The sequence below is a fragment of the Pteropus vampyrus genome, unplaced genomic scaffold (assembly GCF_000151845.1).
Source record: "Pteropus vampyrus isolate Shadow unplaced genomic scaffold, Pvam_2.0 Scaffold39, whole genome shotgun sequence".
Classification (NCBI taxonomy): Eukaryota; Metazoa; Chordata; class Mammalia; order Chiroptera; family Pteropodidae; genus Pteropus; species Pteropus vampyrus.
The window spans coordinates 9,839,664-9,856,140 of NW_011888820.1; the positions used below are offsets into that span (position 1 = coordinate 9,839,664).

Sequence of the window (16,477 nt, forward strand, 5' to 3'; positions counted from 1 at the left end):
TGTGTGTGTGTGTGTGTGTGTGTGTATAAAATTCAGCTCTCAACCTCACATGTTACTTAATGAGGAGACACTAGACCAAGACTTTTCTACTAAAGTCAGGTACTAGAGAGGAATCATATAATTTCTACTCCTATATAACATTTTTTAGAAGCTGTTACTCATTGTAATTAGATAAAACAATTGGAGGATATAATAATTAGAAATGAAGAGTTAAAACTCTCTTTTCAGATGACTCAATTATACAATTGGAAAATCCAAAAGAATCAATTAAAACTTACCTCAAACAATAAAATAATTTAGTAATGTAGTAGCTTATAAAATTAACATTAAAAAGTCAGTAGCCTTCATAATAGAAACAAAAACCAATTACAAAATGTCATGGAGGAGAGGATCCCTTTGTGATATTAAAAAAAGAAACTAAGTGCCAGGGTAAAACTTGATTGGAAATGTTCCAAACCTGTATGTGGAAAATACATCTGAAAGTTACAAAAGTCGATTTCAACAAATGAAGTAATGTGTCTTGTTCTTGGATAGAAAACCCAACATCAAAAAAATCTGTTTTCGCTATTTATAAATTTATAAAATGCCCAATAAGAATACCATCAGATTCTCCCCAACATCTCCCCCTGGAACTAGACAAGTTGATTATAAATTTATCTGAAAGGACAAACAAGCAAGAATAGCTAAAACACCCCCAAAGAAACAAGCAAATGGATGACAGAATGGGAGGAGTTGCAGTTACTAAACATTACAATGAACTGCAAACCCTTTAGAATTAAGACAGTTTGGTATTGACACATAAATAGAAAGACTAATGGAACAAAATAGCAAAATGAGAAGTAGACTAAATTGCATATGGAAATTAAGTGTACAATAAAGACAGTATCTCAAATCAGAAGGAAAAATACATGTTTTTAAAAAATAGGTATTTTTAATAACAAAGAAAAGATCATGGTTACTTACAGCAAATTTAGCACAGTTAGGAAAATTTAGTATAATATTTGTCAACGAAACTCAGCTGACCAAATTATTAAAACATTGTTCTTACTTTGTAGTTCTGGATGGGTGTCAAAGATAATGGTTCCATTGTGTTCACTTTAAACTAGAGCTATAAATTTTTAATAAGTGAAATTCAGATGCTGTGTATCCAGTATTGTGATGGTAAATATGTTTAACACACACATACGCATATACATATGCGTGTGTATAATATATATGTATATGTGTGTATTGTAACTTTTACTGACATAAAGGATGTTTAGCAAGCACTTTACAAATAGTAATAAAATATACAATACTCTCTATTATAAACTCCATATATTAACTGATTCTCACAGATGCTTTCCTTTGTTTTTGCCAAATGCTTATCCATAACCAACTTATGGTTGCAATTGATGAGTATAATTTTCCTATTAATGTAGGTAGATATTTTTGTTTACATTAATGAATAAGATAGAAGTAAAATTAGAAAGACATAATGTTGAATCTTGACTTCACATATTTGTCAATGATGTGACTTCTTTGCTGAATCTGATAATAGTTTTTAAATATTGGAAAATTATCCCTCAATGTTTTTTGTGCTATTCACAATGTAACAGCTACAGACACAGTGAATTTTTAAGATTAATCTACATTGCTAATATTTTCTCCTTCATTTTCTTTTTTTTTAGGCGAGGCAACCCTTGATTAACCTCACAGATTGCAAGGACTTTTGTCAGCTTACAGTCTCTTATTTGTTATTTTTTATGCCTACAGCACCTGGTCTTCCTAGGTGGCCTCCCATCCAAGTACTAACCAGGCCCGACCCTGCTTAGCTTCCGAGATCAGACGAGATCGGACTTATTCAGGGTGGTATGGCCGTAGACCTTCATTCTCTTAAGTCTAGACCAGGAGTTGGCAAACTATTTGTAAGGGCCAGATAGGAAATATTTTAGTTTTGGGGGACATTGTAGTATCTATTACAACTATTCAACTCTGCTATTATAGCACAAAAGCAGCCAAAGATAATATGTAAACAAATGGGTGTGGCTGTGTTTCAAAACATTTTTATTTACAAAAACAAGTGACTTGGATTTGGCCTGCTAGTTATAGTGTCTCCTGTTCAACAGTCAACAAAACAATACATTAAACCCTGATGTTAGCATTGCCGCTTCTGTGGTGTAAATGCTTTCGTTATAGCTAATTTCATGCTATTAGTATATTGTCTAATACCAAGTTGAGAAGAGATGTACAGCAGCATACCACTCTATAGTATTTCTACCATATAGATGCTATAGACATAAATAACCTCAAGAGCCTTAATAATAGTAAAATATATTAAAATAATTAAGAAGTGATGAGCATTGATTATTATTAGGTTTGTTTTTAACGTGGTTTACTTCATTGTACATTGATATAATCTATTCTGTAATAATGGTTGAGTTTAGCAATCAGCTCACAAAATTTCTGAAAATTTAACAATCAGCTCTCCTGAGCTGGCATGAGCCAGCTCCAGCATATCACTATCTATAGCCATATGGGAATAGAGAAAATTGGCTCCATTATTTATAGTATATAACAGAACAAATTCCAAATGGATCAGAGACATAAATGTAAAAATAAAATTAAACCATACATGTACTAGGAAAGATGTGTATGAATTCCTCTATAACCTGGGAATGGGAAAACTTTATGAGCTGTTTTAAATACAGAAGCATTAAAGAAAACGAGACTATATTAGCTTCATAAAATGAACTGAGAATTATTGTTTCTTTTTGCATTTTCTGGAACATAAGAATTGTGTTTTTGAAAATTTGAGTCTATTTTATTTATTATTGATTGATTGATTGATTGTGACATTAGATAATGAAATCTAGGAAGTTTCAAGTGTACGATTCAACAATAAGATAGATATATATATATTGCATTGTATGTTCACCGCCCATAGTTAGAGTTCTTTCTGGCACCACGCGTTTGACCCCTTTTACTCCGCCTACCTCCCCCCTCTCCCTCATCCTCTGGTAACTGCTAGTCTATTGTCCATGTCCATGAGTTTTTGTTTGTTTGTCATGTTTGTTTGTTGCTTTTAGGTTTATATCCCACAAATAAGTGATATCATATGGTTTTCCACTTTTTCTGTCTGGCTTATTTTGCTTAGCATGATTATCTCGAGGTCCATCCATGGTGTTGCAAATGGCAGTATTTCATCTCTTCTTGTGGCTGAGTAATTTTCCAATGTATATGTGTACCACAACTTCTTTATCCAATCCTCTATTGAAGAATACTTTGGTTGCTTCCATGTCCTGGCCACTGTGAATAATACTGCTATGAACATCAGTATGCAAATATCTTTTTGGATATATGTTTTCAAATCTTTGAGGTAAATATCCAGTAGAGAGAAGAGAGTCCATTTTAAAAGCATCTAGGTTTAGAGATCTTTCGGATGGAAATTCAACTACCATTAAATTTCTTTAATCCTTGTGAGTCTATTTTAAATTCTCTTTTTCTTCTTATACCAGTTTGACATTTTATATGTTTTCTAGGAATTTATCCAATTTATCTATGTTTGTTTTTTAAACCTGTAATTATTTTCTTATTTTTATTTTTTGATTCTTGTTTTATTTACTTTATTGTCTCCATTCTTCTTATCAGTCTTACCAATTTTACCTTGGTAATTTTTTGGAAAACAGAGCTTTTAGTCTTATTAGTCTCCTCTACTTAAAAAATCATTGTATTGTTTCTTTTCCTTTATTACATACTTTTTCTTCATTGGGATTGCTTTGATGTTCTATTTTATAACTTCTTAAATTGGATACTGAGCATATTCCTTTTCAACTTTCATTGTTTCCTGATAAACATATTTAAAAGTATAAATGTTCTCCTAAATACTGCTTTAGGTATGTCCCGCGAATTTTGTGTTGTCATGTTTATTTAGTTTTAGAAATTTATTCATGTCGATTATAATTTCATTTTTAACCAATGAGTCATTTAGGAATATGGTATTTTCAAAATGTGGGACTTTTTAAAAAATTTCCTCTTATTCATTTCTAATATTATTTTACTATGTTTGAAAGATACAATGTATGAGATATTGTTCCTGGAGAGTTTATTCTTTTAGGTCTAATATATTCATGTAAATATGTGCATGCTCTTAAAATGTGTATTTGCTATTATATGAACTTTTATAGCATATATATTAAAAGATATATATTATACACAGCATGCCATTAGAACATGCCTAAGAAAGATCTGAACAATATAATCAATACGATAAACTTACTAATTATACTTTTTAGATAAAAATCTCCTTAATTTTTGTTTGTGTAATACATTTCTGATAACTGGGTGTTACAAACTGGAAGTATTCATGTTTCTCTGTATGTTTTCAGTTATTATAACCAATTATTAACTTCATGCAAATATGTTTGTGATGGTTATATCTTCTTGCTCTATAGTATTGTTTACCTTTTACCCTCAATTTTTTTTTGTCAGCTCTTATGATCGCTATTCCAGATTTCTTTAGTTTTTTTCTTTTTCTTTTTTGTCATTCATTCTTTCATTTTTGACCTTTTTGAGTCTTTGGTTTTAAGACTGTTTCTTAAAGACAACATATTTTTGGATTTTGTTTTCATTTTTAATACCAACAGAGAGTATTTGCTTTTCGTGAGTTAACTTTATTTAAATTTATTGTAATTGCTATTGTAATAGATATTATTTCTCCTACCATATCTCATATTTTCAATTTACTACACTTTCTTTTTGTTTTTGCTGGCTCAAAAAATTATCGTATTTTTGTTCAAGTGTGGCTTCCCTTAAGATGCTTACTCATGTTTATGTATTCCTAATAAATTCTTAAACTTATCAATATCTGTATATTCATCCTAACTAGGTAAATAATTTAGTGTACAATAACAATTATATATATATACACAAACACATGTGTATGTGTATATATATATAATTGTTATTGTACACACATGCATACATACACCCTTCCTAATGGTTTTGCTTCTCTGATTGAATTCTATTACTCTCAGATACTGAAAGAGAGAAAAAAATTAAAAAGAGATAAGGAAAATTCCAAACCTGGAAACATCAGAATAAAATTTTGAAACATCAAAGACAAGGAAAGAATTTTAAAAACTTCCAGTGATAATGAAGAGATCAACAACTAAAACAAAAATCAGATTGAACAGTGGGCACAAGACGACAAATGGAAAAAATACTTTTTAAATATTAAAACAAAATAATTTGAACCTAGAATTTTATACCCAGCCAAATTGCTTCAGATGTGATGGCTTAATATATATATAAAGACTTAATATATATATATATATGGCCATATATATATATATGGCCATATATATATATATATATGGCTATATATATATATATATATATATATATATATATATATATGGCTATATATATATAAAGACTTAACATATATATATAAAGACTTAACATATATATATAAAGACTTTATATATATATATATTATATATATATATATAAAACTGAGAATGAAATTATACTGAGAACTTATGTTGAAAGTGGTACTCAATATTCAAGAAATATTGTAACTGTGAAAAAATTCCTTGGTAAAGTTGTGTTTTTATTAAGGACTAAAATGAGGAAAAGACCAAATTTACAAATGCATCTAAAACAACCTAGAACTAAAATTTGACATAATATCAGTATGGTAGGAGTGGGGAAGGGGAATATATGTATTGCAGGGATTTGACCTTATGAAACTATGAAAGCTGGTTAAGCAATCTCTGTAAAGCTATCGTCTTTATGTCCAATGCTGGAGCTTTAAAACTACAGAACAGGCAGTTGGGAAGGGAAGATGGAAGTAAAGTGGAATTAGGCAAGATAAGCTGGCATCCACAAGCATGAGATGAAGCCTGTGAGGACAGACAGAAACTCATGTTAGTTCTTGTTGCCTCTAATCTTGATTGTATGTGTTTCTTGCAGAAACCAGACCATTTCATCACAATTGCCAAACATGCAGCTGGTCTAGGAGTCAGAGAAGCTTAGCGAGGATCTATGGAAGGTGAAGCTGTTGGAGGCTCCACTGATATTTCACCTCAATGAGGAGAGTGAGGAGGTAAATGACAAAGCCCTTTATATCTTTCACAAGGACCTCACTTATGGCTCATTGTACCTGAAAATGTATGGGAAAAGAAGTTTTGGGAAACGCAGTTCAATCTAGCCAAAATGACACAGCACTTTTCCTCCCACCCTCCATAACTCCTACCTTTCTTTTGTATTTTCTATCTCTTTACTCTTTTCTGTTGACTTCTAGGAGAGTTTCTCATCTGACCTTCAAACTCACTGATTTATTCATCACCTTTATTCTCTTTGTTATGTATCTTATCTATTGTTTTATTCATTTCAGCTATTACATATTTCATACCTAATACTCAGTCGGGGTCTTCTTTATGTTTTCTTGTTTTTGCTTCATATTGCTGATATCAGCCATAACCTCTTAATATATTCATCTTCATTATTTTAATTTCTTGCTCCTGCTCCTCCCATAATGCTAATTTAGATGATTTATATTGCTGAGTTTGTTATTTTCTTATATAGTAGTTGTATTCCTTATACGGATTTCTGGTCATTTTGTCCCAAGAACTGCTCTTCCCCTTGGAATATTTGTTATGACACATGGTCATGTGTTGGGAAATGGCCAGTTGATGTAGGTGAACGTACTTATAGGTAATTTAAAGCCAAGAAAGAGCCTCGGAGGCCACAGAGCTGATAGTGATCATTCCAATTTGCCCACCATCCATAAATAACTTCTCTAGTGTGTACAGTCATGTACAGCATAACAATGTTTTGGTTAACGATGAACCACACACAAAACAGTGGTCCCATCAGATTATATTGGAGCTGAAGAATACCTATTGCCAAGTGACATCGTAGCTGTCATAAGGACATAGCACAACATATTACTCTTATGTTTGTGCTGATGGTGGTGTTAATGAACCTTGGAGCCTGTCAAATGAAGTATAGCACACACGATTATGTACAGTGCATATTACTTGATAATGATAATGAACAACTGTGACTAGTTTATGTATTTACTATGCTATGCTTTTCATTGTTGGAGTGTACTCTTTCCATAAAAAAAAGTTTGATGTAAAGCAGTATGCTGTGTCATATCGGCAGAAACCTTATAGATCTCTTGTGTATTGCATCTCTTGATTGTATCATTTTTCTCATGTTTCATTTAATCTTGTGTTGTTTTGTACAGTAACATGCTGCACAGGCTTGTAGCCTAGGAGCTGTAGGCTATACTGGATAGCCCAGATCTGTAGTGGGCTGTATCATGTAGGTTTCTGTAAGTGTACTCTGTGATGTTCGTACAACGATGAAATCACCCAGCAACACATTTCTCAGAATGTATCCCCATTGTTAATCAGCACATGACTGGATTTCCCATTTTAAACTCTCCAGAAAGTCTCCATAGATTTGGTCCCCTTGCCCTGGGGTTTGGAGTGGGAGGGGTATAGTGGTGAGTACAGGGGTAGCTGGTCAGTACACATCCACCCTTTTCATCCCTCTTTACTCCCGCAGTGCATTTGCACTGCCCTCATCCCTCATCGGATCCTCCTGCTCTCTGCCCCCTGCCCCCTGCACTCTGCTGTTGTTGCCAGTCTCTGCGATGTTTGGCAGGCTGTGATGATGCATGTGGGGGAGAAGCTAGCACAGAACAAGAAGCCGTTCTTTGTTCACCTCACTTCTCACAGCAACCCTTGGCTGCCATTCTCGTGGGCTGAAGCATTCTCCCTTTTACCTCCCACTTCCTGCTTACCCCCTCCCCGTTACCCCCCATATAATAGGTCCCGAGTCTTCAGATTCCCCAAGGACCTCTCACAGTGTTTTATTTTATTTTTTGGTTATTAATTCTTCAAATCCAAGTTTCCCTCTAGCTTCTATAGTTTCTCTAAGGTTGATTTTTGGGAAGGAGCCAGTGGCCAATGTAGTTTGTCATACTGAGACGATGTAAGAAGGGTTTACAGAATGGGCAGGTGTATCACAGAGAAGGGAGAATTTGAGGCAAATGTATGAGTCTTAAGGAGAGAGAGGCTACCAATGTACACCAAGAGGTGCTTTTTTCCTGCATTCAATTTTTTATTGTAATTAATGGTATTTGTGTGTGTGTATATATATCAGGCTTATAATGAAAATGGCAGTGTTCACTACTTCCTACTCCAAAATTCTGCTCAGGCAACAATTTTCAACATTAAAAAAAAAAAACAAAACAACAACAACAACAAAACCTTTCTAATCTCCTGAGAGCTTATCGGGTTTAGAGCTGCACAGCACTTTCCCCTTTCCATACTGGTAAATACAGGGCACAGGATGATGCCATCCAGGATTTCTAGGCAGCTGCCTTGCATTTTATGCCTTCCCTAGAATTAGTCCTAGTGGCAGCCATGAAAATAAACCCACTTTGTTTTCTAAATTCTGTGCACAAAAGAGTCAATGAATGTCACATTAATGACTCATTGAAAATCCACTGCGTCCTGTTTCTCTGACTTCTTGGAGGAAGTAAACCCCAAGATTTTTGAGAACACTCTTCGCAATTTCTCCACTAAACACTCCTTTCAAATGTTTACAAGAGTGGCAGTCTTCATTATTATGTCTAAGACTTTCAAAGACATTCTGTTGTGTGATATTTAAACACTGTCGTGGTTTATCTCTAGTTGAGTGGACGGGTGTAGTGTTGTGTGTCTCGCTTTTTGCTTGTTCTCATGTAATGTGATCATGCAGGTACAAATAAGAAAGAAAGATTTATTACATGACAGGAGAAGACACTTCTAATTGTTGGGATCAATTTTAACACTCTCAAATAAATTGGCAAAACAGCAGTGCCATATGTACTGAGAGGAGAAAAGTAAGAGGAAAACTGCACAAATCTTAAAACTAAACAACTTTCTTTTGGTATTTATGTACACATTCTAAGAAATATGCTTATATTATTATTTCTTGATTTTTCAATGTTAGATATTTTCTTTAGCTTCCTAAAGTAGAATATGAGGACTTAGTGTCTGTACTTACTGTATTTTTGCCTCCAAAGCATTCTCTTCCCCTTCTTACGCAGGCTTGCCAATATAATTATATCACTGCTTCTGTTATCAGTACTGAGTGCTTACACCATTGTGCCCATGTAAATGCTATTCACATCTGAGACATGTAGCATGCTAAGATTACGTTTTCTTACTTGTGTACCTTTTTATTTTCTTAGCATTCATACTTGCCTTTCTTTCCCCAGTTGTTCAGGGCTCTGTGTGCCTGTCATAATTCTCTGGATACTTTAATAGAGTTGAAAGCATCCGATAATCTAGCTGGTTCTTCCCCAAAGCCTCATTCCCATCCCATCTGTGCAAGCTCAAATTCCTGCTCACGCCGAGTGCTGTTTTGACCTTCTCTTCATTATCATCTTGGAAACTTCCTTTGCCTGCCTCCCTGTGCTAGATCTCCTATTATCTAATTTTATATCTCCCTCTTTCTTGATTAATTCCCTTGTTTGGTGAAAAAACTAATATCTTTTGATTATTTCCTAAGGAAGAATCCATAAGAGATAAAAATTCAAGTCTGCATGTAGTGGACTTTTGCCATTCAGGCTGCATTTTTGAACACCCCTTCTCATCGTTTAAACAGTTTCCCACATTACAAATTCTACATTCTTATCAAAGAACATTTTTTTTTCCAAGTCATTTTTCCATTGCTAGATTGCAGACATGTGATTTTGATTCTACCAGTCAGCTGTGTGTGTGCCAGTCAGAATCTGGATCCAAAGCTGAGTTACTTAGGAAAGAAGCAGGGCCTGAGGCTTCCGTTTGGCAGGTGCGGATCTGGGTAAGGCAGCACAGAAGGGATCTGGAGTCCAAAATATGACTGTAGCACTTGATTTAGCAGCCTCCTGGCAACAGCAGAGGCAGAGGTTGGAACTGGCACCTGTGACATCAGCCTCCCTGCTTAGTGGCTTCTATCAGAGGCAGCAGCTCTGTGCTGTGGTGCTGGGGTGTCACTCCTGGAAGTGCAGTCCATTCTCTTCCCCTCTGTAAGCTCTTTCTACCTCATAACTAGTCCTTTTGGCTTAAACTGGTGTCTTCGTCTACTATAAAAGAATATCACAGATTGGGTGGCTTAAAACCAACAGAAATTCATTTCTCACTGTTCTAGAGGCTTGAAGTTCAAGATCAGGGTGCCAGCATGCTCAGGTCCTGGTGAGAGCCTTCTTCCAGATTGCAGATCGCTGACTTCTCACTGTGCCCTCACAAGCTGAAAGGGACAAGGGAGCTTTTTTAGGTCTCTTTTATAAGGGCATTAATCTTATTCACAAGGACTCCGCCTTCATGACCTAATAACCCCCCAAAGTGACCCCCCCAATGCCATCACCTTAGGCATTAGGATTTCAATATGAATTTTGGAAGGACACAAACATTCAGACCGTAGCAACTAGCTAGAGTAACTTCTACTGTATTAAACTAACCTGGCCAATATGCCTTCTCTGCCCAAAGGTGTCTTGATTCTACTGTAAGACACAAGATTTGAAACCATTTTCCTCAAAAATTAGAAAGCATTTCTCCATTGCCTTTGGCTTCTAGTGTTGTTGCTGAGAAATCCGAAGACATTCTTTGTCCTGAGTCTGTATGTGATTTACTTCTTCTCTCCAAAGCTTTTAAAAATTTTAATGTAGTATGTATTCTTAATTTTTTTGGTTTTATATTATCGAATTTACAAATGGTTATATTTTAAAGAGTTAGAGTCCTATATGTTGTTTTATGAAAAATAACTATCTTCCAACTTTGTCCCCCGCCATTTCCTTAGCACTAGAAGCAACCACTTTCACCACTAAAATATATGAATATAAAATTAAATGCATATTTAACACATATGAAATGGATCCTAAGGAGTCTTTCAAAATTCTTACATTTGGCTGTTATTCACCTTTTCAAGAAAGCATTATACATAAAAATAGATGACTGCCATGTATCTAAACAGGCCTCAGAGAATAGGGGTTAGAGATCCTGTAATAGTAGTTGTTAATGAATTTTTCCTCCCTTTTCACTCATTTGGTAGCAGGATCAGAGCTTGGGCTGAGGTCTGAAAATAGAAAGAGCCTCTCTTTCTAGGAGGCCACAAGTAAGAAGTCACATGGTTTTGGGTCTATGATGTTCCTGGACAGCATCCAGGATGGGGCTCCTGACATGGGGAAAAGTCCAGGGAGTGAAATCAAAAGAGCTGCAGTAGGAAGCCAACGAAAGCTTCTTGGCTGAGCAGAGCACTAAGGGATTGGAATACCCCTCCCTGAGACCAGAAAAACCACTGTGGCCTGGCCAGGGGGTGTACTGGCAGAGGCCAGCCTCAGCTGATTGCTCTTACCCCTATTTAAGCACCAGCAGAAACAGCAGCATCAGGCAGAGGAAGCCACTTTAAGCTGTCTGGGCTTTAGCTGCACCTCCATCTGCCTTTAGTGCACCTGTTCATACTAAGCCAACCAGCTTCAGTAGCTGCTATTAATTTCTCCAACTATACAGTAGTACATTTGGCTCCAAGCTAGCAAAGTGATGGGATAGGAATAAGCAGAATTTTCTCCTGAGACTATTTAGCATCCTGGAATTTCTATCTATATGGCAGGGGCAAGGGGACCCAAGAGAGAAACTGATTTCCTGCTAATATGGACATGGGGACTTGAGTGTAGTATCAGGGACCATCCTGGGGCAAGGCTGGCTTTCATTCAAGAAACAATGTGTGAAATAAGACATACCAGTAACACATTACATTTTACTGATATTATCTCTCAACTTCTCTTGATACTTGCAGCTCTGGTTATCTGTTTTTATGAACTGAATGTTTGTGTCCTTCCAGAATTCATATGTTAAAATCCTAACTTTCAATATGATGCTATTTAGGAGATGGGGCCTTGGGGAGTTATTAGGTCATGAAAGTAGAGCCCTCCATAAATAAGATTAGTGCTCTTATAAAAGAGACCCCAGAGAGCTCCCTTGTCCCTTCTACATGGGAGGACACAGTGAGGTGATCATCTGTGAACCAGGAAGTGGGCTCTTACCAGACACTGGGGCTGCCAGCACCTTGATCGTAGACTTCTCAGCCTCCAGAACTATGAGAAATAAGTGTTTTTGTTTAATCTACCCAGGAAGATCCTTGCGATTTTGTTTTTGTATTTTTTTTTAAGCACTTGAGGGTGAGAGGTTGGGGAGAGAAAGAAGTGTAAACTGGGAAGGACTGGACCTGACATGGTTTTCTGAATCCAAAACTCCACCGCAGTTGCCCCTGTGAAACCAAGGCAGTTTCTACAACTCATAAAGATAATTTTTTATGCAATTTGTACATTTCTTCCATGCAGAATTGGACTTTTTATCAAAGATAGAAGAGAAAAGCCTAACAACTTAAAGCTAAACATAAGGAGCTCTGACCTTAGTTTCCCAGAACAATAGCCAAAAATAAAAACATTTTTTAAAAGCCCACCAAAAAAACAGAACAAAATGAAAAAAAAACATAAAACCCAAACCCTGAACAAACAGAGACACTTGGGGCATCATTAGATTTATACTAACACACAAGGTGAATAACACACTTTCGATAAACAATGATAAGCCTGATAGGAAATGTGGAGCAGTATTGGCCACTAAAGCTTTTCTGGAAATGAAAAGAGGCAAACAGCCCAAACCAGGCTCCACACTGTGACTCTCGCTAGATTGCCTATCTACTCCATCATAGCTGTTTTTAAGATCCTGGAAAACAGTTTCCTGACTTAATCCAAGGTGAATTGAACACATGGAATCTTTCAGTCACACTCAGTTCTGCCATTGTCATATTTACACAGACGTTGTGTCAGCTGTCCTGATTCCTTGGGTGATGTGGGGCTGTATCGATGACTGTGACTAATGAAAGACACACCTGTCCTTTGTGGTTAGGGAGAAAGGGCACTAGAGAATAGTTTTATATATTAAATGGAAGGTGTAGGTTAGAAATGAACAAACGAATTCCAATAAGATAAGTGAGATTTTTTATTTGATAGCAAGTGATTATAACTTGAAAAAATTCAAATATGAGAGGTTCTAGTCAAGCATTTTTATTTTTTAACTAGAAAAAGAAATCTTTAAAGTAAGCAAAAGTAATCAGAATCTATCAACTCAAAAGAGAACAAGATATGGAACTTGGAAAGGAAAGGTAATAACGGCAACAATAAAGTTCAGGCTCTGTTATTTTTTTGAGGCTGTTTCAATAAAATATAGTGTAACATAAACAATTTCTTGGAAAAAACCAATCAACTGTTCTTCTCTTTTTATCTATGGCTCTATATTTCACATGAATTATTCACTGCTGTGGTTAGTCCTCTGTAGTTGGTGCATCTCTGAAGAATTCTGGGATGTTAAGTAACAATGAAAGTAAAATTTGTAATATTTTATTTAAAGGTAAATGTTAATTAAAGCTTTATTTATAAATAATTATACTTGTTGTTAATCTAAATGCTTTCTCAATTTCAGCTATTGATTTCATTTCATTCAAGTCTTGGATTCGTACTATGTGTGTTGCAGTCTGATACATTATGCTGTCTTTTTCAATTCAAAATACCCTATTCACAGAAAGTGATTTTTCCACATTGCTTGCTAACCTATTATCTTTCCATAGCCTCTGAGGGATGTCTGTGTGATGTGTTACACTGAGAGCAAAATCAAGCTTAAGGCAATGTTTCCTAGAGGTTTCTATTTACTCAAGCTGGCTATCAGAACCCTACTGTAATATTCAGCATGGGTCTATTTGGTAGAGGTATCTATATGATCTAATTTTGAGGGTTTTTTTTTTTTTTACCTGAAGACATTATAAAGATAATAAATAACTTTCTGAAAATAATTAAAACCAAACCCTGGAATTAGACTCATTATTAACTCATTATTTTGTCGTCTATGTTAATAGACAACAAAGGCTATCATAAAGTATAATTTGATCTCACTTTTTAGTTCTCTATCCTCTGAACAAGTGACTCAGAGAATATTATCTGTTAGAATCTCTGTTCTTTTGGATTTCTCTTTTATTCATCAACAGTCCATGCCTCTTAATGTCCCAGGCTCTCTATGCTGAGATGGGCCAACTGTTCTCAGGCTCGACATATATCAAGGTTATCTAGGCTTTACCCATTGTTTCTGTAGACCTACTTGAGCATGGAACGCTCTAGAGGAGCGGTTCCCAACCTTTTTGTCACCAGGGACCAGTAGCCCTATGAGAATTTAATGCTTGATGATCTGAGGTGGAGCTGAGGCAGTGATGCTAGCTCCGGGGAGCGGCTGCAAATACAGATGAAGCTTCGCTCATCCACTGATCACCTCCTGCTGTGCAGCCTGGTTCCTAACAGGCCACAAGCCCATGCTGGTCCATGGCCCAGGATGTGTGGACCCTTGCTCTAGAACATATTGATGTCCTACTCTACTTGTGTACCTGTGAGCAACTATGGATTCTGTGCCAGCCCCTCCATTCTCTCCTCATCTGAGCTCTGTTCTGCATCCAACTTCTCTCTTCCAGCTATGGTGTAGTCCTCTCACTATTGTCTTGAAAGGTGTGGAGGGTTCTAGTCACCTTCTTTGGCCAAAAGAGTACCTCCCTTATGGAGACGAGGTGAAATAAAGTCTTCCATTGAGCGATACCAAGATATTTCCTACTCAGTGCCATTAAATAACCCCCAAGCAACAGTGGCTCTGGAGATGTATGCTTCCTGTCGACAGTGAACACAAGAATAACACTTAGACACAAAGGAGTGTGTTTCAGAAGTAGAGAGAATTACTTGTAACTAATAACCAAGCAACTTCTCTCTCTCCTTCTCTTTTTCCTTCCTTCCTTTCTCCTCTCCTTATTCCTTCAAATTACTTTGGAAAGAAGTTGGACTTACCACATATTAGACACAGAAGTGGTGGCTTGTTAGCCCATATTACCATACATTCTCAATCTTGCCTGCATCAGATTTATCTCTAACAGCTTAAAAAAAAAAAAAAGAAGCTCAAGCCCCACTTCTAAACTAATGAGACAGAATCTCTGGGGATGAAACTTACGAAGTCTATATATAAAAAAGAAAATCTTCACTCTTTAAAAAACACTCTAATGTGAGTCAGTTTTGAGAACCTGCAGCCTGAATGTTGCCTGCTGTAGCCATGATGAGTCAAATGTTACAACTGATTACACTGATTGTGTTGGAATTAGTTTAGTTCCATTTAACTCTCTCTTTGACGGCCTGGCTAGAATGGAATAGTGTCAAGATTAAGAATGTGAATTGTCACCTCAGATGGCTGAAATTCAAATCCTGACTTTATTTACCTCCACATGTTTTATTAAACAAGCTATTTAATCTTTCTATGTTTTAGTTTATTCATCTGTAAAATAGGAACTTAAAATAGTACCTATCTCCTAGCCTTGTTGGATGATTAAATAAGATGAGACACATAAAGCTGAGAATAGCACCTGACACATAGTTAATGCTGGTGAAGTATTAGTCATTACCGTTTTATTATCATGATTGAACTACAGGGGGCTCCTAGAGTTTGAAAGGACTTTGAAAGATGATCTAGTCTTCAGGCAGTTGGACATTATGATGATTCTACTGATTAGAAAGCTCAGGTTCTTAATTGATGTGCCTGCCCAAGATGATTCAAAGTAAAAGAACAATTATAATAACAAAAACAATAAAAAGTAATATTTAATGGCCATATGTAGAGCCGGATGGGTGATAGAATAATCAGAGGGAATCATTTCATAAACTATATAATTGTCTAACCAATGTATTGTATACTTGAAACTAATAAAAAAAAGTTTTTTAAATATAGAAAAAAGAAGGAAAAACGACAGCAATGTAGTATCTTAAAATGTCCTTTAAATAAAACCCTTCCTTTTCAAAAAATATTAAAAAAGTAATATCTGTTGTGAGGTTACTACATGCCAAACACTGTATTAAGTATTTGATGTACATTATATCATTAACCAGATACTTTTCAACCGTTAATGTGCACATAAAATCACTTGGGGGTCTTGTGAAAATGTAGATTCTGATTCCATAGGTATGAGATAGGGCTCAAGAGCCTACATTTCTAACAAACTTCTAGGTGGTGGTGGCACAGGTGGTCCAGGACTCCTGCTTTGAGTAACATGGGTTTAACCTGATATGATGGATACTATTTATTGTCCATACTTCACGTTTTATAAACTGATGCTATGAGGAGAAATAACTTTCTCAAGGTCAAGGAACTTGAAGCAGAAGTGTTGGGGCTCAGACTGATTGTCCTCCTTAACCACCACATGTGACTTCATTCACGTGTATGTAGCAGTGGTGTCTATGCCATTTGGCTTCTACTAAGTGACAGAACATAAAACAAACACCACATGTTCCCCAAAGTTTTAAAGCCATGTCTCTAGTTAAAGCAGAGACATCTATGGAATGTTTTATACATTTTTTATTGTACATCACACCCTT

The 16,477-nt window shown here is 35.8% G+C and overlaps 1 long non-coding RNA gene and 1 other non-coding gene across 4 annotated transcripts in view; one reads left to right on the top strand and one right to left on the bottom strand.

Annotated features, from left to right (window-relative positions):
* LOC105290884 overlaps positions 1-16,477 on the top strand; it is a 153,822-nt gene that overhangs the window by 97,306 nt on the left and 40,039 nt on the right. For all 3 annotated transcript variants that reach the window (XR_002779863.1, XR_002779865.1, XR_002779864.1), the window contains one exon: positions 5,956-6,088. This is a non-coding gene — a long non-coding RNA (uncharacterized LOC105290884). The remainder of the gene's footprint in view (positions 1-5,955; positions 6,089-16,477) is intronic.
* On the bottom strand, positions 1,747-1,865 carry LOC111738520. Its single transcript, XR_002779873.1, has one exon. It is a non-coding gene; the product is annotated as a 5S ribosomal RNA (ribosomal RNA).